This window comes from Erythrolamprus reginae, chromosome 3 (genome assembly GCF_031021105.1).
Source record: "Erythrolamprus reginae isolate rEryReg1 chromosome 3, rEryReg1.hap1, whole genome shotgun sequence".
Classification (NCBI taxonomy): domain Eukaryota; kingdom Metazoa; phylum Chordata; class Lepidosauria; order Squamata; family Dipsadidae; genus Erythrolamprus; species Erythrolamprus reginae.
In genome coordinates, this window is record NC_091952.1 from 134,873,628 (window position 1) to 134,894,118 (window position 20,491).

A 20,491-nucleotide genomic window follows, 5' to 3' on the forward strand; every position below is an offset into this window, starting at 1 on the left:
AACTATACATGCCTACCAACCTCAGACTGAAAGTGCTCCAATGAAGCCACAACTCCAAACTTGGAGGGCATTTTGCATTCCTAAAAACTCTCCACTTAGCCCGGTGGCAGTTCTGGTTGCCAAAGATTAAAGCTGAGGTGGAGGATTATGTATGGAGCTGTGCCACCTGCACAACCAAGAAGCATGGACTGCTGCAGAAAGTGGCCAAGCCCTGGGCGGAGGTCGCCATTGACTTCATTGTGGAACTCCCAGACAGCAACAGAAACACATTGATTTGGATGGTTATTTATTTATTTTCCAAGTAAGACCACTTCATCGTTTACTCATGTCTACCGTTGGACAGGAAACTAGCAAAACTGTTCCTCAAGCACATCTACTGCCTAAATGGCATCCTATAAAGAGTCATCTTCAACCGAAACATGCAGTTCACTGCCAAGTTCCGGAGGGGGTTGTTACGAGCAATTGGATCCACACAAGGGCTCGACTCGGCTTTCCCTCTCAGTACAAATGGAGCAGCGGAACTTGTGAACCCAAGGGTGGAACAATACATCCGTTGTTATGTAGATTACTAGCAAGACAATTGGTCAAACTTGTTGCCTTTGCAGAAGTGGCATACAACAATGCTTTTCATAGCAGCACTGGACTAACTCCTTTTCAGGTTACCAAAGCAGCAGAGAGTTAATTCCCATGCCCGAACTACCTACGGAGGCTCCCACCTCTATATCCCTCACTGAGTGGATGGAGATGCTGAAAAAAGGATGAGAGAACACCTAGAAAGCACTAGCTGAAGCAGCAGAAGCCTATAAGAAGCATGCAGACAAGCACCGGTTGCTTCAGCATCCCTTCCCAATGCAGGATAAAGTTTTCTTGTTCATAAAATACATCTGATTGAGAATGCCCAGCAAAAAGCTAGGGCCAAAATTTTGGGGTCCATTCCCAATGTAGTTAAAATTATCAACCCAGTCATTGTGCAGCTTGCATTGCCTAGAATATTGGGGAAAATTCACCCGGTATTTCATTGCAGCTTATTAAAACCAGTGAGTGAGTCCAATATAAGATCATAAATCCAACCACCATGTAGTAATACATGGAGAGACACACTACAAAGTGATGGTTAAGGATGCTGTATTAACTCCTTATGTTATTCTCTTTCTTTTTTTGTAGGACATTTTGTTTTTCCTGAAGGGAGGTTGCCTGTCAGGCCGAAGCCATTTTAGTTGGGGTCTTTGGCCTGCCACAGTTTATGCTATTTTAAAATGTATTCTTAGCTGTGGGAATTTGGGAGGGGTAGTTGCATGAGGGATGTCTGCATGTAGCCATAACAAATTCCTTCTAGATGGTCAAGGCCATCCTTTGTCTTTGCACTTCTGCACCTGCATGGAACGAGATGGGAGTTGCTACCAAGTTGGCAGATGAAGATTGGTCAACATGATGGACTTGGATGTGTGGGGACAAGGGTTCGAACTTTCAATGGGTGGAGAAACTCCTGGGACTTCAGATACAGATTTCTCGCAGATGTGCAAACATGGCTGTGCTAATAAATTGGAACTTTGGGGAATACTTTGCCTTGGACTCTGATTTGATTTTCGATGCTATTTAGAAAGCTGCCATAGAAAAGGGCAAACCACTTCCAAAATAATCTTACCAAGAAAACTTCAGGGACTCATGCATTCAGGCAATTAAGTCAAGACTGATTTGACTTAATATACCTCAAAATATCAATTTATTATACCTGGCTTTACCATTCTATTAACAAATTAAGAAGCTTGATCAGTGTTGAATAATTTCACAAAATATAAATATATTTATAAAATGCATGGGCATTCAATAGATGGCTTGAGGATGCCAGCGGGAAAACAGCAGTCATAACCATTTTTTGTTGTTGTTCATGTGCTGCATTTATTTTACAACATTTATGGGAGTTACAGTAGGCAAGAGCATATTCATATTCATATTCAGAAACTTTGTCCCACAGATTCAATATATGAAGGAAATAAGAACTATTTTTCCATTAAGATATCAGGGTGAGTCATTTTAAAAGAAAAAAACCCCTCCAACTTAGTTAATGTTATAGGACATTTGGGAAACATGAGGCCACTATCTCACCCATTCTGCTCTCCTCTGCATTCCTTGAATGGCAGGCAATTCTTTATTTTAACTTCCCCAGTCATAACCTTGATTCCCCTGAACTCTGCGGTTTCTCTTAACGATTATCATTCAAAGGCAAACTCTTCCTCCTATTCCAATGGAGGAGAAAAGTCAGATACAGCTTTGTTAAAAGCTTCTCTTTAACCAACAGAAGAACAAGAACAGAAATGGAATTCAGGACAGAATGAACAGTCTTGTTTACAATTCAATGATTTGATAGCAAAACCATTAAACAGAACTTTTCAGAGAATAAAAGAAAAAAAATACATTTATAATTGGGCATATTTTTTAAAAAACTGAATTTTTAATTGACAATAAATGTGTATTATCTACCTTTATTATCTTAGATTAAGCATGACATCTGCACTTTCTAGAAATGAAGGGAACTCCATAATTTAATATTTATTTACTGTATTTCTATGCCACCCCTCTAATATGTTGTATTATATTACAACATATAATAAAATACAATGGTAAATCCAATTAATTAACTAAATAACTAACCTAAAATCCCTAACATTTTAAAAATCAATTGTACACATTCAGACCTCAGCCATACATAACATTCATTGGTCGGGGGTCTAAGAACTAATTGCCCCAAGCCTGGCAACATAAATGAGTCTTAAGACTCTTACGGAAGGCTAGGAGGGTGGGGGAAGTGCAAATCTCTGGGGGGAGCTGATTCCAGAGGGCTGCCCCCCCACAGACACACAGAGAAGGCTCTTCCCTTAGGCCCCACCAAGCAACATTGTCTGGTTGACAGGACCTGGAGAAGGCAAACTCTGTTGGACATAATCGGTTGCTGAGATTCCTACAGCAGAAGGCGGTCCCACAAGAAGGCGGTCCCGAGTCTACAGAGAGGGGCGGCATACAAATCTAATAAATAAATAAATAATAAATAAAGTAATCTGGCCCGATGCCATGTAGGGCTTTATAGGTCATAACCAACACTTTGAATTGCGTCCGGAAACCAACTGGTAGCCAATGCAATCCACAGAGCGTTGGAGAAACATGGGCATGTCTAGGAAGGCCCATGACAGCTCGTGTGGCTGCATTTTGCACGATTTGATGTTTTCGGACACTCTTCAAAGCTAGCCCCATGTGGAGAGCATTGCAGTAGTCGAATCTCAAGGTGATAAGGGCATGAGTGACTGTGAGTAGAGACTCCCTGTCCAAATAGGGCCACAACTGGACAAACCTGGGCAAACGCGCCCTTCGCCACAGCTGAACACAATGATGGTCCAAAGTCAGCTGTGGATCTAGGAGGATGCCCAAATTGTGAATCCTCTCTGAGGGGTGTCAAAAGTCCCCCCCCCAGGGTAATGGACAGACAGATGGAAGTGTCCTTGGGAGGCAGAACCCACAGCCACTCCATCTTGTCGGGGTTGAGTTTGAGCCAGTTAAACCTATCCAGACCCTAACAGCCTCCAGACACCAGCACATTAGTTCCACTGCTTCACTGAGTGGATACAGGGTGGAGATGTATAGCTGAGTATCATCAGCATACTGATGGTAACTTACCCTGTGCCCTCAGATGATCTCACCCAGTGATTTCGTGTAGAAATTAAACAGCAGGCGGGGAAGAGGACTGACCCTTGAGAAACTCCACAAGGGAGGGACCTAGGAGTCAACCTCTGACCCCTTGCTAACATTGAATGTGACCGGCCAGAGAGGTAGGAGAACCACCATAAAACAGTGCCTCCCACTCCCAACCCCTCCAGCCAGGATACCATGGTTGATGGTATCGAAAGCTGCTGAGAGGTCAAGAAGCACCAAGATAGAGTAATTTATTTATTTATTTGTTTGTTTGTTTGTTTGATTGATTTTTTTTTATGCCGCCCTTCTCCTTAGACTCAGGGCAGCTTACAACATGTTAGTAATAGCATTTTTTAAACAGAGCCAGCATATTGTCCCCACAGTCCGGGTCCTGATTTTACCCACCTTGGAAGGATGAAAGGCTGCGTCAACCTTGAGCCGGTGATGAGATTTGAACCGCTGACCTGCAGATCTAGCAGTCAGCTTTAGTGGCCTGCAATACTGCACTCTACCCACTGCGCCACCTCAGTTCATCTCGGCTTATATAGATATATATATATACAGTATATACAGTGGTACCTCTACTTACGAATAGTGTTGGGCGAACCCATTGAAGTTCAGCTTTGGCAGGTTCAGACGAACTTGCCGTCGGAGTTCGGGTAGGTTTGCCCAACCCTAACCCCAACCCAACACCTCTGGCCTGGCGGGAGGCAAAGCGCTGGAGGGGGGGAGTCAGGCTCCATCAAATGGGCGATGATCGGGAGCCGGCGAAAATCCCTGCCCCTAGTTCTCTCTCATTTCAGAACCTGCCTCCTGAGCCCTCTTGCCCAGTGGGAGGTGAAGCGCTGAAGGGGAGGTGTCAGGCTCCATCAAACGGGCGATTGCCAGGAGCCACCAAAAATCCCTGTCCTTAGTTCTCTCTCATTTTGGCGGCTCCCGGCCATCGCCTGGGACCGCCTTCTGCCACACGAATCCCAGCGACCGATTAGGTCCCACAGAGTTGGTCTTCTCCAGGTCCTGTTGATGAAACAATGTTGTCTGAACTATTAAAAATTTAATTGACCAAGTCATGTCAATTAACTTACCATTCAAACCCGAGCTCTACCTTCTAGGTATATTCAGGCAAAACTTCACTAAACCACAAAAATATCTTATTTTACAAATCCTAACAGCAGCAAGGATAATGTTCGCCCTCTTTTGGAAACGAGACCAAACACCTTCATTACTGGTAGTAATTACAAAAATTATAGAGTGTGCCGAAATGTCAAAAACAGCAATGGAAACACAAAACAAAAAAGACTCAGAATATTATGAAATATGGGGAAATTGGTATAAATGGGTTTCACACAAAAAATATCAAACTTTTGCATTATAAAATCACTATTTTATCAAACCATTAACTATATCCTACTTTTGAACGTTTCAACTACATTCAAATCAACTAAAAGACTTAGCGCCAAAAACCAATTAATTTGCAACAAAATTTATATCATATCTCTTTTCATCCGTCTTTAAACTAATTCAATACATATTACATAACATATCACTACTAATATTTACTAATATATACTTCCTTATTTTTTATTTTTTTTCTCCCCATTTCTTTTTCTTTTATATATATAAAATACATTTACTATATTATGCACATACTCCCCCTACCACTTTCTTACAAACGTCGTCCCTGAAAACGTCTGTGTCACACGCAGATTTTTCTTTTCTTTTCTGCACTTTTTCCTTTCTTATATTTATTCTCTTCTTTCCCCCTCTTTTTTTCTTTTTTTTCTCACTCTCTCTTTTTATTCTCCAAGTTTAGAAAATATTTTCATTAATTTGTTATTAGCTAACACATATTAATAAGAGATGTAACATTTATTACCATAACCTAAGGAAATCCTTGATATTCTCTATTTATTGTTTATTTACAACGTTTATGAAATATAACATCTCTACCAAGAATTATATGTATTATAATTTATACTTTACAATGTATAATTGTACTGCTTACCTGAATTGCTTGATTTCGTACTTTGATTCCCCATCTCCTCCCACCCCCTCCCTTTTTTCTTTTCTGTACACTCCTTCCCACCTACCCCCTATCCTCTCCCTATTTCCCTTTCCCCCCCCTATATTTACAAATAAAGTATATTTTAAAAAAAAAGAAAAAAGAAACAATGTTGTCTGGCGGGACCCAGGGAATAGCCTTCTTTGTGGTGGCCCCGACCCTCTGGAATCAACTCCCCCTGGTGATCAGGACTGCCCCCACCCTCCTTGCCTTTCGCAAACTCCTAAAAACCCACCTCTGCTGCCAGGCATGGGGAAATTGATTCCCCCTGGCCGTTCCGTTTTATGTATGGTTTGTTTGGGATGTATGACTGTTTTTATATTAAGGGTTTTAACCATTTTAATCATTGGATTTGTACTGTGCTTTGCTGTTGTGAGCCGCTCTGAGTCTTCGGAGAGGGGCGGCATACAAATCTAATTAATAATAATAACAATAATAATGATGATAATAACAACAACAACAACAACAATAACAATAATAATAATAATAATAATAATAATAATAATAATAATAATTGCCTGCTTGATGGAGCCTGACACCTGCCCCCCCCCAGCGCTTCACCTCCCGCCAGGTAAGAGGGCTTGGGAGGCAGGTTCCGGGCTGGCTTTTCAGAATCCTGGCAGGCAGCTTCAAGCGGGCAGTGGGCGGGAGGGTGAGCGAGGAGGAGCGACGTGCACCCTCCACCACCTCCTCCTCCTATTGATCCTGCTCCTCATGGAACAAATAAGAGGCCAAAAAAAAGTGAAAAGACTTCTCAATTGGCGGGAGAGAGCGCAGCTGTTGGGGATGAGGGCGCGTGCGAGCGGGTGGGGAGAAGGAGGAGGAGGAGGTGGAATGACCACAGCGCTGACCCCCAGACCAAGTTCTGCAGTGCAACACCCTCCCTTCCAAACTGCATGGCCAAGTCTCTTTTTTCCCCTCCCTTGGCTTTGGAGCCACATTAATAGAAGGATTTTTTAGTCCCTCCCACCCAGCCTGTGTGGAAGTCAACCCCACTGGCATCTGTGCTTGGCATGGGACCAGAGCTTGGAGCGCTCCTGGCCCACGTGAGGAATTAGAAGGACGCTCGTGGGGCAGGATGGGCAGAGCTGGGCGGAGGAGGAAGAGAAAGAAAGGAGGAGGAAGAGATGAAAGGAAGAGGAGAAGGAGAAGAGATGAAAGGAACCTCGTAACCAATCCCTCCGCCTCCTCCCCAAACCCCCTTCGTTCCTTCTTTCCCTGAGCTGTACCAGCGCTGCCCTGCGCTCCAGAAAACACAGGGGAAAAGAGATCACTTTCTTTCCAGCGCTGCATGCCAGCAAAGATATAAAACAGCAGGGGGAAACAGTGGACGAAGAGGAGGCGTGGGGGGCGGTCCTTTGAATGCTGGTGGAGAAGGAAAAGAAAGGAGGAGGGGGAGGAAAGGAAGAGGAGGAAAGGAAGAGGAGAGGGAGGAGGAGGAAGGGAGGAGGAAGAGAAGAAGGAAGAGTAGGAATTTCTCCACCCCCTCCCCAAAGGCCCATCGTTCCTTATTTCCCCAAGCTGTACCAGCACTGCCCTACGCTCCATAAAACACGAGCCCTCTTGCCCAACGGGAGGCGAAGCACTGGAAGGGGGTGTCAGGCTCCATCAAACGGGCGGCCATCGCCTGCTTGATGGAGTCTGACACCTCCCCCCCAGCACTTCAGGATCCAGGCAGACAGCTTCAAGCGGGCCGTGGGCAGGAGGGGGAGGTGGGGAGGGCTCTGAGTCAGCCACCACAGTCATTGACCACCATGGTGGTGTGTTGCTTGAGCTGCTCCAGCACCAACTCCATCTTCTGCTTTTTCATGGGGAAAACTGACATGATTTCGCAGTGGCGAAAGAAATTAAAGGAGGAGGTGCGGCTGTGGTGTCCGAGCCTTTTCTGTAAGAAATAAAAGGAGATCGGCACACACGCAGCTTCCGGGCCTGCGCCACCTGAAGGTTTTGTTTGACAGGCAGCCGCAGGCTGCTTTGGTGGAAGACAGGAGGGCGGGGCCTGTGTCAACAGAGAACCCATCACCCGCCCCTTTCCAAAGAGTGCTGGGGTGAGCTAAGTCTGCCCTGGGCAATGGGTGCAACAGGTGATTAGTGCAGACTTTGGTTTTGTTTCCTGCTCGGCAGCCAATCAGTATTGCTCTGGGTTGCAGGACGAGCAAGGCGGTGTCATGGCCTTAACTGCCTTATTTATTTAGTCCAACCTTGGCAATCTTTAAGACTTGTGGACTTCAACTCCCACAATTCCTTAGCCAGCCAACCGTGACCACTTTAAGACTTTGTGGACTTCAATTCCCAGAGTTCCTCAGCCAGCTTCGCTAAGTCAGAGCTCTCCCCGCCTCCCCCTCCCGCCCACCGCAGTGTTCGAGCAAATGCCGAACCTGAACATGGACTTCTGAAAAAGTCCAGGTTCAGGTTCGGTATGCCGAACACCGCAAAGTTCAGCATGGACCCGAACTATGCAAGTTCAGTTCACCCAACACTACTTATGAACTTAATTCATTCCGTGACCAGGTTCTTAAGTAGAAAAGTTTGTAAGAAGAAATTTTTCCCATAGGAATCAATGTAAAAGCAAATAATGTGTATGACTGGGGAAACCACAGGGAGGGTGGAAGCCCTGTTTCCTCCCAGGAGATTCCTAGAGAGGCCCCATGGAGGCTTCTCCCTGCCTTTATTGGTTAGTTTCGAAGGCTCGGGTTTGTAACTGGAAAATGGTTGTTGAGAAAAGGCCAAAAAATATTGAACACCCAGTTCTTATCTAGAAAAGTTCGTAAGTAGAGGCGTTTGTAGGTAGAGGTACCACTGTATATATATATCAAGAATTGTCCTAAAAATGCGAGTTCTGGGTATATTTATAAATAAAGAGGCAACAGCCATTGCGATCTCCGGAACTTTTAAAATTTATTAAAAACTACTAAAATTAACTAAGCTTTCATTAGTCCTCTACTAACATCATCAGATCTATCAGTTTAATAAAACATTATTATTCTTCAGTAAAATATACTATAATGAATTAATACATTTACTATCTTTCACCTATGTATACTAAATATTTTTATCTATACCAATTGCCTTTTTCTCTCCCCAGGGGGTAGAGTAGGGTTATGAGGCAATACTGTACTTAGGGTGTGCTAATCACCATATGGAGGGCCATGAATTTCATTTCCAGGAGACCCAGGTTCTGGCTCATGAGGAAACAAAGGGAGTCCATCTCCTGAAAGAAGCTTGGTTCTCAAATAAAATTTCCCTTAATAGTCACATTGATATACCACCGACATATCAGGCATTAAGATACCAGTAAAGGCCCAGGGGGGGGGTGGATCATTAGGGTTAGATGGAGATCTGACACACACACACAACCATAGGCATAATGAACAGCCTAATGAAGGTAGGGCAAACTCCAATTACATGCAGGAGAGCAAGCTGGAAGAGCACAGAGACAGAGGAGGTGAAGAACAATGCAGACCCAATACGCAATAATGAGCAAAAAAGATGGTAGAGGAGACAATGCGGGTACCTAAGGAAGGGAGGAATAACAACAATGGGGGAGAAAGTGGTGATTAGCACACCCCAAGTATTGCCTCATAACTAGTGTTGGGTGAACTCAACGAAGTTCGGGTTCGGCGAACTCACCCGAACTTTGCCGTGAAGTTTGGGTGTGTTCACTGAACCCGAACCCAAGCAGCAGCAAACTGCTGTGGCGTCCTTTTCTGTAAAAATAAACAAGGAGGTGGGGAATTCCCCACCTCCTTTTGCTTCCTTTTATTTTTACAGAAAAGGATGCCGCAGCGGCGCTGCAAACAAAAGTAGGTGGGGAATCCCACGATGGAATTCCAGGGGTGGGGCTTTGATGTCACGGAGACTACTTCCTGGCCGGCCAAAACGGGGAGGAAGGAGTCTCCGTGACGTCAAAGCCCCGCCCCCGGAATCCCTTCGTGAGATTCCCCACCTCCTTTTGCTTGCGACGCTGCAAGCAAAAGGAGGTGGGAAATCCCACGATGGGATTCCCCACTCTTCTCCTGGGCGGCGGCGTTTCGCGGTGTTCGAGTGAACGCCGAACCTGAACTTTACCCGAACTTTTTAAAAAGTTTGGGTTCGGGTTCAGCATGTTTGGTTCGTCCAACACTACTCGTAACCAGTGTTCCCTCTAATTTTTTGGGGGGGTGGGCGGAAAAGTATAGTGTCTGAGCGGCAGTCCCTTCGGGACTGGGTGGCACAGAAATATTAAATAAACAAACAAACAAACAAAAAAACAAATAAAAAAACCCACCCTGTTTTGCCTCAGAGAATTTCCAAATAAAATACTGTACTGTGTGTCTATAACAGTGAGCTCATAATAGGGCAACTCTATCAATATCAAAATGCCACTTAAATAGTTGAGCTAGTTTCAAACTAGATTTTGATTTTCTTTCTCTCTTCCTTACTCCCATTCTTTTTCTTTCTCTTTTCCTTCCTCTCTTTTTTCTATCTGTTTCTCTCTCTTCCTCTCTTCCTCTCTCTCTCCTTCCCTCTCACTCTTTCCCTCTCGGCTTCTGGGCAGGTTTGGAAAACTCTGAGTTGATGATGATTTTTAAGTGAGTGATTGCTCACTGCTCAGCTTAGAGGGAACTATGCTCGTAACCCTACTCCACCTCCTGGGGAGAGAAAGAGGCAACATGGAAAAGATAAAGAAGGAACAGCAACTCCATCTGTTTATATGACTAAGCTAGCAACGGCTAAGCTCATTACAAGAGGGAAGGAAGGGCATGGGCCTATGATGCGGGCAATGAGCAAAGTGAGCAGCATCATATATCAACTGTCTTCAATGGGGATTTTAACACTCTGATGAAGTTAGTAGAGGATTAACAAAAGCTGAGTTAGCTTTATTAGTTTTTAATAAATTTTAAACGTTTCGGAGATTGCAATTGCTGTTGCCTCTTCATACACACACACACTCTCTCTCTCACACACACACAAACACAATATATATATTATGGGACGCTGTGGCTCAGAGGCTAAGACACTAAGCTTGTCGATCAGAAAGGTTGGCAGTTTGGCAGTTTGAATCGCTGCATGTGAGTTCCTGTTACTTGTCCCAGCTTCTGCCAACTTAGCAGTTCGAAAAGCACATTAAAATGCAACAAGAAAAACAGGGACCACTTTGGTGGAAAGGTAACAGCGTTCCGTGCACCTTTGGCATTTAGTTATGACAGCCATATGACCACTGAGATGTCTTCGGACAGCGCTGGCTTAGAAATGGAGATGTCAGGAACAACTAGCACATATTTGCAAGGGGAACCTTTACTTTTTATAATATATTTACAGTATCTCCTTCCCTATTTCTACCCTATAGAAAATACTTACCCTTGGGCTGAGGTTAGCACCACCCCTCTTGTTCCTCCAGAAGACCTTTAAAATGTGAGTTTGTCAACTAGTATGGGTACCCCATGATAGAGTAGAGCCTGCAGATGGTATGTGTGTGTGCAAATAATAAAATATGATTCAATAAATAATATTTACATGATATTCTCATTTAAATCAATGGGCTGATTTCTCAGTAGATATGTAGAGGATTTGGCTACGAAATTGACTCAGGAAGCGTGAAGTCCTGCATATTCAAGACAAAGATCAAGATCCAAAAATCTGCATGCTTTAGCTCAGCTAAAATGTTAGTTTCCTTATACCATACAGAAAGTGGTGGGCCAATTGTGCAGATTTTACCTAGCTTGGGGCTATCACTGGATAGTCCCAAAAAAAGAGGGGAAAACTCTTCAATAACGACATTGCTAAGGACAAAAATGCAATACAGGGGGAGCAAAAAGAACAACAACGTAGCTAGGCCATGCATACAGGTATACCCCAAGACATGGTTGCTAGCTGATCCTGTCTCCTAAACTAAGGACTTTGTGGAGGAAGACCTAGAACAGTGATGGCAAACCTTTTTTCCCTTGGGTGCTAAAAGAGTGTGCACACACGCTATTACACATGCGTGAGTGCCCACACCCATAATTCAATGCCTGAGGAGGGCAAAAACAGCTTCCCCCACTCCCCGGAGGCCATCTGAAGCCTGGAAATGGCATGTTTCCCAACTCCTGGTGTGCCCAGTAGGCTCATGTTTCACCCTCCCCAGGCTCCAAAGGCTTTCCTGAAGCCAGGGGAGGGTAAAAACACCCTCCCCCATCCCCCCAGAGGCTCTCTGGAAGCTAAAAACGCCCTCCCCGAGCCTCTGTGTGAGCCAAATATCAGCTGGCCGGAACACACATGCACGTTGGAGATGAGCTAGGGTAACAGCTAAAGGCGAAAGATTTATACGATCCGAAGAGAAACCAAATGAGATACAAATAGAGGTGCAAGAGATGAAAAATATAGTAGAGAATACGTATAAGGAAAACTAAGAATGCAAGAGTTAGGGAAACGAGAAGGAAAATATTACATAAGTGGTATTACACACTGTTGTGGTTAGCTCTGGCCCAGCTCCTGCCCCAAGGAATGTGGAGGTGGAGGTGGGGGAAACATCCACATGTCACAAGCCTGTTTTGCTCCCGATAGAGTCAACTAGTGAAGTATCCGATGACGAAGGAAGTGTGGGTATGATGGAAGAGGGGGGCTTGGCTGACAGCCCAGGAGAAGATCAATCTTCCTTATCTTCCTTATCTTCTTTGGATTCAGAGGAGGAACGTATGACAGACCCACACATGCGTAGAGCTATGCATAGGAGAGAACAACTTAAGACATATTACAGGAGATAAGAGAGGCCACCTGTGGTTGGGTGGGGCTCCAGTAATTAGAGCTGCTGATAAAATAGCAAAGTGCTGGCTTGGCCATTGTGGAAGATTATCTGATTGTCATTCATCAAGGTGAATTGTTGTTTCCTGATTATATTCAAGACTGTGTTTGGATTCCTGGACTTTGGATTATACTTCATTGTGAGTGTTTATTACTGTTTGGACAACAGTATCTGTGACCCAATTTCACAGTTACTGAGTTAATAATTGGACTTCATTCTTGTATTGTATTTCAACTGTGCCTTGTTGCTACAAGAAATCCCTTTAAAGTTTAAAAGGGAGTTTTTTCTTCTCTTCTGTTGATAAAGAACATTTATTTGCCTTCTATCTTGTGTGTGTGTGTGTGCTTGGACTAATTAACCTGTAATTAAGGACGGTTGGCACACGCTGGTAGAACACACACACGTTCAACTTGCACATTTTCAGCAGAATGTTAAAGGTATTTGTTGGCATGGGTGCCAAGATAAAGGAGTGTTCATGCATATGCTATGAGAATGCCCAGTAGTGCAGAATTTTTGGCAAAAAGTACAAGAGGATATTAATATAATATTAAATATAAGATGGATAATTACTAAGGAAATGGCAGTATTAGTTAAAAGTAATGAGATGGGAGAATTCAGAGAAATAAAACAAGTAGCGATAGAAAGTGCTCAGACGGTAATAGTCAGGTTGGAAGGACACGACAAAATGGACAATGCAAAATTGGTATAGTACATGGTGGACCACATTCAATTTGAGATTAAGGACAAAAGGATGAATTTGACTAATGAAACTGAATTGCGACAACTGATGGGGCGATGGGACAAGGTAAGACGATATATGGCGAGTAGGATCTGAGACCAAGCTATAAGAAACAAGTTGGAATCACTTTCGCTCTTAGGTTAAAACGATTTATATAAGAAACACCCCCGATTGGTGGTGGGGTACGAATGTTTGTCTGGTGGTGGGCACAATCAATGAGTACTTGTTATATGTTGTGTTTGTGTTTTTCTTATAAAAAACAATAAAAAATTTTTTTTAAAAAAGAGCTAGAGCAACAGCTCACGTGCCAGCAGATATGGCTCCCCATGCCACCTGTGGCACCTGTGCCATAGGTTCGCCATCATTGACCTAGAAGATAGAAAATTAACTAATGGTGTTCCAGTTAATGGGAATCAATCAGCTCTCCTTCACCCACCCTCCAGAGCTCTAGGCTCTCAAATCACAAAAGAGAAATTTTGTCATGTGAATTGGACAAAAGTTATTTTGATAGCTCAACAGAGATATTAGCAGGGGGACCTGGGGCCAGATCCCAATATCAGGTTGCCCATAGTAAAATTTCCAGGACTGTAATAACCTTGTCAAAATGTACAGTATAGTAAATGGCATCATGAATCTAAATCTAATCATGCCATTTCAAAATAAAAAATATAGACTTGAGAAAAGTATTTCACAAACGCAGGAACCCCAGCATCCCATGAGATGCAACACATTCTGAAAATTTAGCTGTTTAATTTCAAATCAATTTAACATTTGGATCTGCAGAAGAGAAGAAACATGTCACAATGTCTACAGGCATCACACAGGCTGACATCTGACTTATCCAGTAACTTTGAAAAAGCTTTTTATTTATTTATTTATTTATTCTTTGTCCAATATACAATACATATGAGAGAGAATATACATTAGGAATATATATATAAAGATAGGAAGTAAAAAGAAGGGAAGTGGATAGGAAGAGAATATATATAGAGGAGAGAATATATAAGATAAAAGGGGTAAGAAAAGAGAATTGGACAGGGGACGATAGGCACATCAGTGCACTTATGTGCACCCCTTACTGGCCTCTGAGGAATCGGGAGAGGTCAATCGTGGAGAGTTTAATGGAGAAGTGTAGGGGATTGGGGGTTGACACAATTGAGTCCGGTAATGAGTTCCACGCTTCAACAACTCGATTGTTAAAGTCGTATTTTTTGCAGTCAAGTTTGGAGCGATTAATATTAAGTTTGAATCTGTTGTGTGCTCTTGTGTTGTTGCTGTTGAAGCTGAAGTAGTCGTTGACCGGAAGGACGTTGCAGCGTATGATCTTGTGGGCAATACTTAGATCGTGTTTTAGACGCCGTAGTTCTAGGCTTTCAAGGCCCAGGATGGTTAGTCTATTTTCGTAGGGTATTCTGTTTCGAGTGGAGGAGTGGAGGGCTCTTCTGGTGAAGTATCTTTGGACGTTTTCGAGAGTGTTGATGTCTGAGATGTGGTGTGGGTTCCAGGCAGATGAGCTGTATTCAAGAATGGGTCTGGCATAGGTTTTGTAGGCTCTTGTGAGTAGTGTGAGATTGCCGGAGCAAAAGCTGCGTAGGATCAGGTTAACAACTCTGGAGGCTTTTTTGGCGATATTGTTGCAGTGGGCTTTAGCACTTAGGTCATTTGAAATGAGTATTCCGAGGTCTTTTACTGAGTGTTGGTTGGTAGTGAGGATTTGTTTATTCAGTTCATATATGTGGTTTGGATTCTTTTTGCCGATGTGGAGGGTAGAGCATTTGTTGGTTGATATTTGAAGTTGCCAGGTGTTGGACCAATCTGAAATGAAGTCAAGGTCTTTTTGAAGAGTGAGTGTGTTGTCGGTGGTGTTGAAGAGTTTCACATCGTCGGCAAAAAGTACACAGTTGCTTACGATATTATCGCAGAGGTCATTGATGTATAGGATGAAAAGAGTAGGACCTAGTACGCTGCCTTGGGGAACGCCGCTTTTGACAGGGACAGGGGAGGAAATGGCGCTTCCGATTTTGACAACTTGTTGTCTGTTTGACAGGAATGCTGTAATCCAGTTGTGGAGGAGTCCTGAGATGCCATAGGATTTGAGTTTTAGGAGAAGTTTGTCGTGAACCACTGAGTCAAAGGCTTTGCAGAAGTCGATATAAATTGCATCGATGAATTTTCCTTGATCAAGGTAGGTAGTCCAGATGTTTTTGCAGTGGAGTAGTTGTAGGTTGCAGGATAGTTTTTTACGGAATCCAAATTGTTTTTTTGATAGTAGGTTGTTAGATTCTAAGTAGAGAGTGATTGAACGATTTATAATTGATTCCATGATTTTACAAGGTACACAGCATAGTGATATGGGTCTGTAGTTGTCAACTAGTGATGGGTCTCCTTTTTTGAAGATGGGGATGACTACTGCTTTTGACCACAGTTTGGGGAGAGTGCTGGTCATGAAGGAATTTTGGAAGATAATGCTTAGAGGTTCAGCTATGGCAGATGAGAGTTTTCTTAGGAAGTATGCACAAAGACCATCGGGACCGACAGATAGGGAAGGTTTGAGATCACGGATTGCTTTTTCAACGTAGTCTGTAGTGAAGATGATTTGGCTTAGGTTATTTAATGAGTTAGGAGTGCGATTTGCGAAGAGGGGGGATGAGTTATTACTGTTAACAAAAACGGAGCCAAAGAAGGAGTTGAAAAGATTTGCTTTGGATGGGTCGTCGTGGTACTCTTTGTTGTGTGGTCCAATGAGAGGTGGAATAGGTCTGGAGTCGTTAAGTTTGTTGTTGACGAAGTTGTAGAAGGCACGGTTAGATTTGGAGCGTAGGAGGTTTTCCTCTTGTTTACTGCGGTAGTTCAGACATTCTACTTTTATTTGTTGGCATATTCTTCTGTAGCGGTTTTTAAAGTTGTTTACAGGACCTTTTTTGTTTCTACGCCAGAGGGATCTTTTTTTGGTTTGTAGTTTCTTTAATGAGATGGGAATGTTGTTTTTCTGTTTTCTTCTAGGAGGAGTAATTGGAACATACAGATCTATAAGTCTATTGATTTGGAGTAAGAACGTGTTGTAAAGGTCATCGATGGAGATGCAGTTGGAGAAGAGGGATTGCCAATTAATAAATGAGAGACTGACGTCTATGAGTTCGTAGTTAGCTTTCCTGAAATTGTACTGAGGTGACGCGTTGTTCTGTTGAATGTTATGATGGCGTAGGTTGAGGTTGAAGTTGATCATACTATGGTCGCTGTTGGAGAAGGGTTCTATGATATGCAGTCCATAAATAGCACTTTTACTATTGCAGAAGATGAGGTCGAGGCAGCTGTTGAGTCTGGTGTTGTTTAATACTAATTGTTCCAGTCCCAGGCTGGTGACGGTGTTGTAGATGGCGGTATGTATAGGTTCGGTGGAGCATTCGTTTAGTGTCCAGTTGATGTGTGGTAGGTTGAGGTCACCTAGGAAGATGATGGGGTAGGGGCAGGAGGATGCCCATGTTAGTAGGGAAGTTAATTTTGATGCATGGTGATGTTGCAGTGATTTTGTAAAGGAAAACACTGAAAACCAGTCCTCTATGTCATCTTTATTTAAAAAACATTGTTCCTGAACAGATGTGCATAAAGTTACTGAACTTAACAAAATACTGAGAGAATGAATTTTCATTTTCCCTTGAATTGTAAGAGTTTGGCTTATGTTTTGATCATAAATACAAATAATAAAATACAAGTACCTCTGAAATTTCACTAACCTGTCTAGAAATTACAAAACTGTGTCCTAATATTTGATTCTTGGCCATATTATAATCTTAGTGACTACTATAATCTGTTCATTAATTTGTCTCATCAAGATAATAATTGTAAATGTGAGGGGGGGGAATGAGAATAGACTGTCTTGTGGCTGTAGAATTCATTGGACTGTCCGCAGTCTTTTGCATGGGATGAGTAGCCTTCTCAGTTTGTAAATTACATTTTTAAAGGCATTTTTACTTTCCAGTTTTTTATAGGAGTAGGTATGGGAGGTCTGGAATTTCTTTTAAGAAATGAAGAGAGTCAATAAAATAAACACATCAAGTCTAACTTAGGCTTAATTGAAAAACAACAACAACTATGCTACCGTTATTTGGGAAAAGCCCAGATGTCATAAAAAAGAATGGTAGGTGCTTCAGTTTATAGACTGCTGACCTATGCTTCAAGATCTAATGCGATACTTTACAGAAAGTTTGCAAATGAATATTTTTTCAAAATATGTAAAAACACTGCACTTACTAGTTACTGTAGTTACTTATGCAAACTAATGCTTATTTCAAGGTTCTAAAATTTGTATTTTCCCAGTTTTATTTGTACTGCACTGCAAATATGACTTGACTATATCTTTATAGATGAATTTATGAAAATGTGCATCTATATTGTAGGCTTGGGGAAAGGGATTACTTACAAAGCTTCAGCTTGATTGTCCATAAAAGATTGTTTCTTTCTATTCTCCTATTTGTGAGCGATGTGAGTTTATTGGCATTGTGTTTCTTGAAGACTTAAGTAAAGGACTGATTATTATTGCCTGCAAGTAAGAGCTATATGTGAGTGATTGAATTATTAAATATGGAATCTCTAATCCATATTTTGAAATCCTGCTAGTTTTCCTACAGTATTTGGAAGGCATTAAGTAATGAGACACTGCCTTATAATAGCTATACAAATTTGGGACTCAGTTAGAAGCTCAAGCCCAGCTAGAGGCTCACTCTAGCCAATTCCTCTATAACATAGGAGAGATAAATAATATCCATTTTTCAAAGGAGACGTGTGTAGTGAGGAATATGTGTGATCACAACATGAAGATCATTTTCTTCTTACGTTTAAAAGTTCAAATTCCATTTCATTCCTAGTCTTATTCTGATTCCACAAGTGAGTTATTTTCGTTTTGTTTATAAGCACAAAATAAGTATAAGGGGAAGAATTTCCTATGGCTGCATTCTAAATGAGCAATCAAACAAAGAAATGCTATTGAATTAATAACGTAAAATTTGCAGAAGCCAGGTTTAGGTGCAGAACTTTTTATCTTCCGTGTAAGATAGACATTAATGAGTAAAACAGAAAAGCAGAACTGGAATGAATAAATCTCCCAAGGCATGAAAGACAGAAGAACCTGGCCAGTAACATCACTTTCCCTGTCCTTGACAAATGATCAAAGAAAAGGTAGAGAAGCTGACTATAAACCGCAAAGCTTGATTTAAGGTTCTTTTGTAGATGAATGCCAAGAAAACAGAGATATATTCCAGCAGCAATCCATTTATGCATATGCAATAAAACTGTGCAGCAAACATACTTTCTCATCTCAGTCAAAACATGTCAAGCCAGACCAGGCTTAAAGTTTCAGGAAACTCCCATGCCTTTGCCTAATCTCTCCAAGGAAGCTTACTTGATTATTTCTAAGCTGTACCATTTTAAGACACCCAGATGGTTTTCAATGTCATTGAGACAATCTGCCCTTTGTTCAGCGTCTACTGATCTCACAATCTGTAAAAGAAGCAACTCACCCATTAATTCCTTATTATGCTCTAGATTTTCTATCAATTAATTGATGGTTCCAAGTCATATGTACGGATCACAATATCTTGCTGTCCTGTCACCAAACAAATAAGGAGCCACTGATTTCATACAAGATCTGTAGTATGAAAAGATTTGTACATCCGAACTTTGGAAAATATCAATTTTATATTCACAATGAAAAAATGCAAGACATTTGATTGCAAGAAGTCAGAATCAACCTATTGTTAATACGGTTCATAATCTAATGTGACCACTCAATCTATGTCAACTGTCAGCTGATAGCCTCTCTTCCATAGATTCCACATATAAAAGAAAAGCATAAGAAATCTACTTTAACTGCACATCACAGTGATTTTTGAGATTTGATCTAGCAGCAGTCCTGAATGAATGTTCTTGCTTTTTGTTTAATTGGACATCCTAACTCTGTGCATTTTAACCCCCATACTATGCACGATTTAATAATGACCATTTTTATAGCTTGTGATTCACCTAGATCCAAATTTCATGCCCTAATATCCTGAAACTATAGTGCCAAATACCAATGCCTTTTTAAAAGTGATAAAAACAGGAACATGAGGATTTTGAGACAGGGTTTTTTTGTACTGCATTCCCATATCTCAAACTGGAAGCTAACCTGAAATTGCTTATTCAGGGATTTGGGTAATGGAGAATAGATGGTATCTCCCCACACACACATGCAAAAAAAATTTGAAATGTGCTCCACAGATAGCTATTTAAACTATTTCTCTGTGTTGGCAGGAAGGAGCAGTTTGCCTTTTGGAGGTGTCCTGCTTCACCAGCATCACTAAAACCTTGCAATAAATTGCAAAAAAAAACCCAAACCACCAACCTTGAAACAAGTTTAGTCCCTTCCATTACATCACCATAGATCTGCAAGAGGCATACCTGCATGTGCCCATCTACCCAGAGCACAGAAAATACCTATGCTTTTATCCGGGGGGGGGGGGGGGGGCTCATTTTAAATATCAAGTGATGCCCTTTGGGATCTCCTCCACACCCAGGGCATTCACGAAGCTATTGGATGTGATAATGGCAGACTTAAGGCTCCAATCCATCAGGCTACAAGTGTACCTGGACGATATCATCATCCTTTCCATGTCCCCCAAGCAGGCACAGATAGACCTCCTCCGTATGATCCGGACACTGCAAGCCCATGGCTTGTCGGTAAATTTTCTAAAGAGCCATTTACTACCTACAACGTCACTCCTACATCTGGGAATGGTCATAGACATGGTCAGTTGCCAGATTTTCCTATCAACAGACTGCCAGTCATGTCTGCTAGAGACAGTGCAAATTGCAAGATGCAACCACTTTGTCACACTCACCCTGCTGTCTCGGTTGCTAGGGATGTTCATGTCATTCCTAGACGTGGTTCCCTGGGCAAGACTCCACACTCGCCAGCTACAATGGTTCCTGCTTCCATACCAAAAAGCAAGAACCAGTCATACCAACAGACTGGTTCAATTACCTCCCAAGGTTTGTCACTCTCTCCTATGGTGCACTACATAAGCAATACAAAGGGGCTCTTGCTTCAAGGAACAGATGTACATCACAATAAATACCGATGTGAGCACACACCACCCACCAGATTGCCCAAGGCAGCTGGACACCAGATGAATTGGCCAACAACAGCATCAATTTCCTGGAACTAAGGACAGTGTCACTGACCATCCATCAGTTCCTTCCTCAAGTC